The 9,776-nt window shown below is 32.9% G+C and overlaps 1 long non-coding RNA gene across 1 annotated transcript in view; it reads right to left on the minus strand.

Moving 5' to 3' along the window:
- LOC117167564 overlaps positions 1-9,776 on the minus strand; it is a 253,743-nt gene that overhangs the window by 92,338 nt on the left and 151,629 nt on the right. The window lies entirely within an intron of this gene.

The following is a 9,776-nucleotide window of genomic DNA, read 5'->3' on the forward strand; positions in this document are numbered from 1 at the left end:
AACTTCCGAAAACGCACTTTTCTGAAGCATTAAAAAAACTTGAAAAGCGATTGACTAAGTGTATAGAGCTCCAAGGAGATTATGTTGAAAAATAAAAAAAAATTACCGAAAAAAAATTGTTTTTATACTTCATTCTAAGGACTTATTGAACTACCCTCATACTTGCTTGAAAATTCTTATACTTTGTTAAAAATTAGCATTTGTTGGTCAAAAATGTATCATCTTGGTAGAAAATTATTGTTTTTGGTTAAACAATTAATAATCTATTTTGATTGTGGATTTAACTGTTTTGTTCAATATGGTTATTTACGGTTGGAGAATTTAGTTGTGACATTTTTCGTCGAAAATATATCCTTTATGGTTGACAATTAAAATACTTATTTAAAAGTTTAACTACTGTGTTCAATCCCATTTTTTGTTGTTAAAGATTTCTAATTCGATTAGAAAAATCCTCTCTTTGTTTGAAAATGTAACTATTTTGTTAAAAAATGTTGTGGTTGTGGAAAATGAATGGTTGTAAGGAAAAGTTTAACTATTCCATTTTTTGTTAAAAATGTGTCTTTTCTAGTAGAAGATTCATTTATTTTCTTAAAATTGCAGTATTTTTACTTGAATGTCTAGATATTTAAAGCGTTTTATATTGAACTAAATAGGGTACCTACATTAATTTTATTTCAAAAAATGTATTCCCCTATTATTCTCCTATCTTTGTGAAAAATCACCATATTTACCCTGTTTTGAAAGCAGTTTGGGCTGTGAAGTCAACAAAATCAAAGTTTAAATAATTGAAATTGAGACTCCGGATTAAATAACCACACATAAAATTTTACCGAGTGAAAAGCAAGTCCCCTGAAGGCTTCAAAACAAATTTTCGATTTAAAATTTTTAAAGGACATATCCGGACGTGAAAGTTTATTGCGCATCTTTTTTCCCTATACAAAAAGTTGTAATTTTTGTAGTTTTCGAAATAAAGCCAAAAAACTGACTTTTTTGAAAAAGTCGATTTTAATCCGTTTTTCACTTCAACTCGTGCATTTCGTTTGGCAAGGGAATTTTGAGCAGGCTAATAACTCTCGCCGCAAAAATGCGGAGAAAGGTGTACTTAAGTTTTTTGAAAAGTTTCAGATCAAAATATTTGATGGTTTAGGAGTAGTTATGATTACAATGCACGTCAGCGCTGGAGTCTTTGAGCGTACTATCTACTCTGAGACTTTCTACTGTGTCACGTTCTCTCGCTAGTGATTTGTTGCTTAAAATATGATATTATGCAATCTTTTAGTGAATAACAGTTAAACGAAAATAAGTTAACAAGATATTCATGAATTTTATTTAATTTTCAATGTATTTTTCCGTTTTCTTTAGATTTAAATGTAGGATTCTCTTATGTACACCTAATGCTTACACCTTTATTCGGCTTAACCCGTAAGCGACCATGAATTTTGAGTTGCTACATTTGCAAATCTAGAGTTGGTAGAGTTGCAATTGCAAAGGCAATTGCAATTTTTATCTATTCAAATGAAGTATGTTTAAATACCTTGTTTTTTATTTGCTTTGCTAATCTTCCTAGCCCACTTCTTTCCTTTTTGGTTCTTTTTCTTCCTCCAGTTGGAGTTTCTGGCAAACTCGATGACATTTACTTATTTAATTAAACACTTTCAATATTTATACATATATTATACTAGCGAGTTGTTGTTGTTTAGTTTGTTATAAGAAGCTCAAATAAAAAATTTTATTAAAATTTTGTTTTGTGCTGAAAATAGAAAAAATGTAAGAAACGGCTTTTTCCAAACTCGTCAAACTATTTTTATAATATGAAATACCCCAGGAAATAGCTAATAAAATGCAACATAAAGTACTATTTCTAATGAAAATCTTCATTCTATGTTTCCGAAGTATAATTTTACTGCTTTTTAGATATATTTAGTTTTTGCAATAGTCACAAACACTCTTGTAACTAATTTCCCCCGCGCAGCCTCAGTATTATAAACACCACAGCTATCTCATATTATGAGAACCACACCGTGCAACTATGCACTTACTATGCCTGACCTGTACAATGGAAGAATTCAACACTATCGATATTTTCCTACTTAGTTATTCAATCCCCATCACTCCAGACAAACTTTACTGCTAAATACATATTTAATGAATAATAAATAGGGTTTAAAGAATTTCCTTCCAAGAACTCGACCACCATCGATTTCACAAAAAGTTCGCCCATAATCTTTAGAAGCCCAATGAAAAATGGACTATACCACGAAATTACTCTTTTCTCAAGGGCTACAAGTTAGTGATAAAACCAACAGAGTGGGTCTCTTAGTTTAACTGATACCCCGCTTTCTCATATTACGAGAATATCTCATATTCGAGTACCCTTCTCTACGCTCAAAGACTCCAACGCTGACATTCACTAAAATCATAACTACTCCTAAACTATCAAATATTTTGATCTGAAGCTTTTCAGAAAACTTTATTACATCTTTCTCCGCATTCTTGCTACAACAAGTATTTGCCTGCTCAAAATTCCCTAGCTAAACGAAACGCTGGAAGTTACAAATGTTCGATTCGCGCCGAGCATCAGAAAAAAATTAATAACAATTTTTTAAAACAACCGTTTTGAATTCTCATTACATTGTCCATCGAAGTATAATCGAATGTATAAAAGAAAAAAGATGCGCAATAAATTTTTACGTCTGCGTATGTCCTTTAAAAATTTTTTATTGAAAATTTTTTTTGAAGCCTCCAGGGGACTTCCTTTTCTCTCGGTAAAATTTTATGTGTGGTTATTGAATCCGGAGTCTCAGTTATTAATTTTTTGGTTTTCTAGTTTTCCTTGAAAAGCATTCAAATATATAGCCGCCAGTTAAAGGTTTAAGGTTTATTTAGCTTGTATTATAATAAATTACGATTTTTATGAACAATAATTTAACATTTTTTTCTATCTATTTTAATCTTAAACCTTTCGTTGGCATTGACGCAAAATGCGTAAAAATTTTCCATTCCCTGTGTGGTATTGACGCAAAATACGTCAATCTTCTTTTTCCCTATTTAACATACACAGATTTTGCATTCATGTCTTACTCCGGGGTTTTTGGGGTCGCTGAATTCGAATCTGAAGTAAAAATTCCAAATAGCGGATACAATATGGTGGCCGAAAATACAAAAAGCGGTTTGATTTTAACCAATCTCAATAATAACGGGGTTTTGGAGTCACTGAATCAGAATTTGAAGTAAAAATTCGAAAATTTTAAGTAGCGTATATTTTTGACCACCATTTAAAATTTTTCAATTTTGACTTTACTTTCGAGTTCAGCGACCCCGAAAACCCGTAAGTACCGAGATTGATCCAAATCGAGCTGTTTTTTTGTACTTTCGTCCACCATATTGGATCCGCCGTTTTGGATTTCTGAATTTCGACTTCATATTCAGATTCAGCGACCCCAAAAACCCCAAGATAAAAATTTGAAGAATAATCAATTTTCCTGCCATTTTGGGCACTTTTTGTCGAATTCTCTGCCAACGAAGGGGTTAATTCACCTGCTTCATCTCCAGATTCTGCAATAGAATTTTGTCTAATCTTGTGAATGCAAGTCTATAAATTAAAAGTACACTTAAATCGGAATTTTTTCCTGTGTCTGTGTGAGAAGTAGTCACTTTGAGTCTCTTTCTAGTTCAAATTAGTCACGTTTTTAGTACATTAGTGTATTCAGCAGCCTTGTGAATTGGAATTAAAGGCATCACTACAAGCTGAAAGTAATAATACTAATGAAATTGTTTAAAGTCGATTGATCATATTCTTGCTTATCATGGAAAAGCTATTATTCATATCAGTGGCGAATGCATTATTAAAACGTTGACGTTTTTACGACGATCAAATTAGATAATCATCTATTAGTATTTTCTGGTTATAATTCAATATGGAGTATCCTGAGTGGCGTGACGTTAAAAATAGCCGATTTAATACAGAAGAGGATAATTTATTAACGCGCGCGGTGAGAAGAAAAAAATTGAGATACGTTGCGAGGGACGAAAAAGAATATTAGGGTGTGCTGTAATCTCCAGAGTTTTAATTTGTGCCTTCATTCAAGCGAAAATTTCAACGTCATCCTTTTTTTGCACCTTTATGCTCCATGAATTTTAAAGTACACAAAGGCAGTGGTGTAGTTTTATAGTGAAGGCGTGTAATTAGGTTGAATATACAGTCAAAAAGCGGTAGAAAGGGGCGGAAAGAAATGTGTAAATAAAGGCCGACGAAGTAAGAGAGTAAGAAAAGTAAACACTTAATCATTAAACTGAAGGATATCCTCTCAATTAAGCTAACGATTAAGGAATATATACAGTGGTGCGCAAAAGTTTTGGGCCAAGCACATTTTTGACTATAACTGGTGAATAAAAGCAGTTGAGAAAAATTGAATAGATACAAAATTTCAGTATTTTATTGAACTACAAAACTACAACATGTACATATTTTCAATGAAGTTTGCTGACAATTCCATTCACATTGTTTGTAATGACACAGTCTTTCGGTATTTTTTTCCATTCTTCCTGAAGAGTTTGCCATAAGTCATCCTTGTTCGAATGTTTCTTCGTTCTAACATGTCTTCCGAGTGTGTCCCACAAATTTTCAATCGGATTTAGGTCTGAAGATTGAGCTGGATGATCCAGAAGCTTCAATTTTCGCCCTTTCAAAAATTCCTGAACCAGCTACGACTTAAGTTTCGGATCGTTATCTTGCTCGAAAATCAAATCTTTGGGCAGTTTTCTTCTAGAATATGGTAAAATTTTTTCTGCCATAATATCTCGATACATAATTTTGTCCATGATGCCTTCAATCTTGTGCAGTGGACCTACTCCTTGCGAAGATATAGCGCCCTAAACCATGACTGATCGACCTCCATGTTTGACTGTTGGAATTTGATACCGAGAATCGTATATGGTATTTTTCGGACGTCGAACATATTTCTTACCATCACTTCTGAATAGATTGAACTTCGATTCGTCAGAAAAAAGTACTTTAGCCCACTGCTCCAGAGTCCAGTGTTGGTATTTCTTCGCAAAATCCAATCGGGCCTTCTGATTATTCTTGCTGATCAAGGGCTTCTTAACAGCAACGCGTCCGAACAGTCCCATATCGTTCAAATGACGAGCCACAGTGCTCCTACTCACGTTCGCAAGGTTTTCATCGCGGAGTTCATTGGCAATTTCTCAATTAATCTATTTACAGTACCCTTACCAATTTTCAATAAGGCAGCAATTTCACTTGAAGTCTTCCCTTGTTCAGAAAGATTTAACACAGCTTCCCGAATCTCATGGGTCGTATGTCTCGGCATTTTGACTTCAGAATGCCTTGATCTAATAGGTTAAACAATTGACAAATGCGAGGAATCAAAGTTGTTACCATAGCATCGCTTCTAGAGGTATCTGAACATAGTGGCCCAATACTTTTGCACACGTCAATATGGAACATAATCGAAACAAAAACAATAAAATTTTTTTTCAAAACTTTTTACCTACCTTAATATTTGGTACAAATAGTATGCATAATTCTCGCATCAATGAATTTTTACTCGAGTCCGCCTTTGAAGGAATAGATCAGAGAAACAATGTCGCCCAAAACTTTTGCGCACCTCTGTAACCATGTGGATTAAAACAATTCAAGGTCGAAAAAGAAGTTGTGTCTTTATATTAGTTTCAAAATCACTTACTAGTATACTTTACATTTACTAGGGTGGGCTGCAACAGGTCAAAATTATTGGATTTATATGCAATATCACTGAAAAGTTTCTTTCTCTCAACACAAACAAAGAGCATAGCCAGATAAGCATGGGTAAAAGGTTCCCGCTTGTTTTCGGTCCATATTTTAAAAGTAAGTTTCTATCATTATCAGACTAACATATCCCAAGTTTCAAATTAAAAAAACTCTACAAAAGTTATAAACAAATTTTGCAAACAGAAAAAATTTGAATTCTTAAAAATTAGCTTAACTAATTAAGACAAATATAAAACAATTAGCATTCGAATCCTTCTACGAGAAGTGGCTGATAGAAAGTATTGTAATTTTGCAATCAGTTTTTTGTAATGAATTGTTGGTGCCTGCCCCGCCTTTTTTTCTGTTTTGCACTAATGTGAAAGGTAGAAGCAAATGTTTTTCGGGATAAAATCAAAGAATTACTTCTTGGTTTAAAAAATAAAAATATAACCCCAAATATGTATGCAATTCGATGAGAATGGGCGGCAAACATTATTTTTAGATCCTGAATCAATGAAGTAAGTATGATTTAAATAATATCTTACTCTAATATGCTACACACTTATTATTTGTCACTGTCTTTATATATCAAAGGATTCATACTGTTTTGTGTAAAAAATTTACTGAAAAGTTCAGGAGGCCTTACGATTTTCGATAAGTACCTAACATGTGATAAGTAGTAAATAATAGTTGCTGTTTGGGAAGAGTAGTTGACTTAATTCGACCGTTGGGACATTCACAAGCATATCTTATATTTCCTGTAATATTCACACTATTTGTTTTGTAATCAATGAAATATCTATCTAATTTCCGACAAATGTGTCTATAGCATATATGGACTATTAGAATATTTGCCTGCTCTTTTACAATTTGCAAATTGATAGGCTCATTCTCATTTATTATTTTAGCCAAGTATCAGATTACCCTTTAACGGTGACTTCCATTAGGAAACCTCTTTTTGGTCCGAATAAGTTTTTCGCCGGTACTCATTACTATTATTTTTTCGGATGGTATTGAATAAGACACCTTGATTCTTGATAAAGTTGGAGACTTTAATTTGCCTGAAAAAAAATCTTTTCTCAGGTTTGAAATGGAAAAGTATGATTTAATTGCTCGAAATACTAACGCCAACGAGAAACACTTAGAGCCGCGATATAACATAAGCTCTTTTTGTGTTTTTTTACATTCTCGTCTTTTATGAATGAGAAAGTATTAGAATTGTCGGAAATTTGGCATCACACTTTTTCAACGGATTTCCTCGTTTCGAGACCCCCTGAATCCGAAAATCAGGTTTTCACGATGGCGTCTGTAGTCTATCCGTCCCGCCGTCCGTCCGTAAACGCGATAACTCTCGAAAAAATGAACGAATCAAATTCATCTTTAGCACACTTTTTTTAGGTCCTAAAAGAAAGGACAAGTTCGTAAACCAACTATTTTTGATTAAAATTCAAAAAGTGAGCGCATTTTGAATATTTTCAAGACCGCTTTTTTCTGAATTTGAAAATTCTATGTACGGATATTTATAGTATTAAAAAGAACAAACAATTTATCCTCAAGACTTTTTTCGATAAAAAGAAAATTATTAGAGTTATAGCGTTTAAAAAAATTTTTTATTTACCCAAGATAAAAATTTGAAGCCAAAAAACAAACGATATGAAAAAAATTCAAAAAAGAAAAACATTTCTTTTTGAAAGCCCCACAAGATTGTCTTTACAAATTTTTGGATTTTCTTCAAAAATCGAAAATTGAAATTTTGATTGCACAAAAAATAATGGAAAATAAGCAATTCCATTTTGTGGACAAACTATGTAGGATACGAAAAAAGATACGAAAAAAGAGAAGCTTTGAGAAACTTAATCTTTGACTATACTTAATTAAGTAGACAATTCAGAATATGAAGACGCATATAAATACTGCCATCTAAAAGAGATCTTTTCGTTTAAGTTTTTTTCAAGCATTCCAAATGCAAAGAATAAATATCCGAGCGCAAAGCGCGAGGTGTAATTATGTTCGAGCGCGAAGCGAGCCGCGCGCTTAGCGCGCGATGAAACTGTACCTGCGAAGCGGGCAGATTTTCTTAATTAGGAACAGGCAACTCCAAGAAAATGGTTGTTGCAATTTTGCAATTAATGCGATTTGAAATTAATAATACTGAAATTATAACAAAACTGATCACCCATATTGAAAAATGAAAGTTTAAATAACGCGGAAATTTTTTCGGGAAATGTTAATAAATATTGAGTGATCGTTTTCGGCCTTGCAAAAAGTGGGAGGGAGAAAAAAGTTTATTTATGCAAATATTGATTATCGACGGACACATTTAATTTTTACAGCAAAATTTTGACTTTTAACTTTCTCTGACGGTAATCCTGCAATCTGTTTAACCCACAGACCCCTAGAAGTTCGAAGTTGCCTACTCGCTGCGCTAGTGCTGCTTTGACACAGCTGATACCAGACTGATACGTATGTCAGACCAAATATGTTTATTTGCATTTCAAGTGCAAAATTTAGGTTTTGTCTTATTTGTGCATAATGTTCGTGAGCGATTTTTGTTGTTTTGCCCCACTTTGATACATATAAACCTTATAACTAGCCATTGACAACATTGCAATTTGCTTGCAGGGTTTGACGATAGCACGGTCGGGATTTCTCCAAAATAGTACTTAAAAAAAACTTTTTTCACTATTCTAATTATTTAGGACCAGCGTCACATTCTTCCATGCCTTCTATTTATCGTGCCAAATTTTTAACCCGATATCTCATTCCGCGTGGACGTAAGTTGGGAAAGAAAACTTCCACTGGTATTTTCTTGAAAAAAAATTTTTCTCAAAATTTCCACCGGAACAAAGCAGAGACATGGACATTATTACCTCCTCCCTCATTTCCCAAACTTTCATAGCGATACCTCATTTCGTTTAGACGTAAGTTAGGAAAAAAAAATTAAAGACCAGGTTTTGTCACGTGACCCTCTCGTCATGTGGCTTTAAAGGTCACAAATACATTCTTGATCGTGGTTTTCGAGAAGAAAAGGACTTGCTGAAGTCCAAGGCGTTTACGCTACTGAGGCAAACGTTAAGGGATAATCGTAAGCAGTTGTCATTTTAAAAATTAAATCAAATCCGCTTTGTTTTTCTTACTTTTCTCATCTAAGGTTATTCACTTCCATAAACTTAATAAGAATAAAATAAAAAACTTTTTGCATAAACTTTATATTATTTGTTATGTTTTGATATAGGCAATCAAACGATTCCATTTGTGTTAAAAAATACCAATTTTAGGCGAAAAAGAACTACGGAATCTAAGATTGATCAAAATTACGAGTTTAATTTTTATGGTCACATAACGTTAGCTGGAAATAACCAATTTCCGGTAAAAATGTTAGTATAACGTAAAATTGTTCTAAACTTATAAATTTTTTTGAAATTTATGCCGATTTTCCGTGAATGCTAATTTGGAGAATGATGGTAATTATTCAAAACTTGTAAATCTTCCTTGAAATATGTACTGGTTTTTTCTAAAAAAAAAGCATCGGCTTAATAAAAAAACCTGAAAAAATTTCCATCTTCCTTTAAATCCACCGATTTTTTAATTTAAAGTGCAAATTTTTCGTATACGTGAGCAAAATCAGAAATTGCACAAAAATGGAGTAATATGGAAAATAATCTTTCTAATCTAACTTTTTTTGTTTGAACTAAATGATTTCCGAACCGAAACACAACAACTTAAGCTAAATTTATTTTTAAAAATGGCTAATATTATTCCAATTTTATTCATTTTTGTTAAAAATAACCTATTTCCAGAGAAAGATGTTACTCGAGTAAACGACTTGAGTTCGACTTGGTGATGACTCGCGTTCGTCTCTAAGACATCGATGACTGGCTGCGTCTCAAAACTGAGTCGAGACGTAAGCCCTTGTCTTACTTCTGTGGTACGAGGGTAGTTCAATAAGTCCTTAGAATGAAGTATAAAAACAATTTTTTTTGGGTAAATTTTTTTTTTATTTTTCAACATAATCTCCTTGGAGCTC

Source organism: Belonocnema kinseyi, chromosome 2 (genome assembly GCF_010883055.1).
Source record: "Belonocnema kinseyi isolate 2016_QV_RU_SX_M_011 chromosome 2, B_treatae_v1, whole genome shotgun sequence".
Taxonomy (NCBI): domain Eukaryota; kingdom Metazoa; phylum Arthropoda; class Insecta; order Hymenoptera; family Cynipidae; genus Belonocnema; species Belonocnema kinseyi.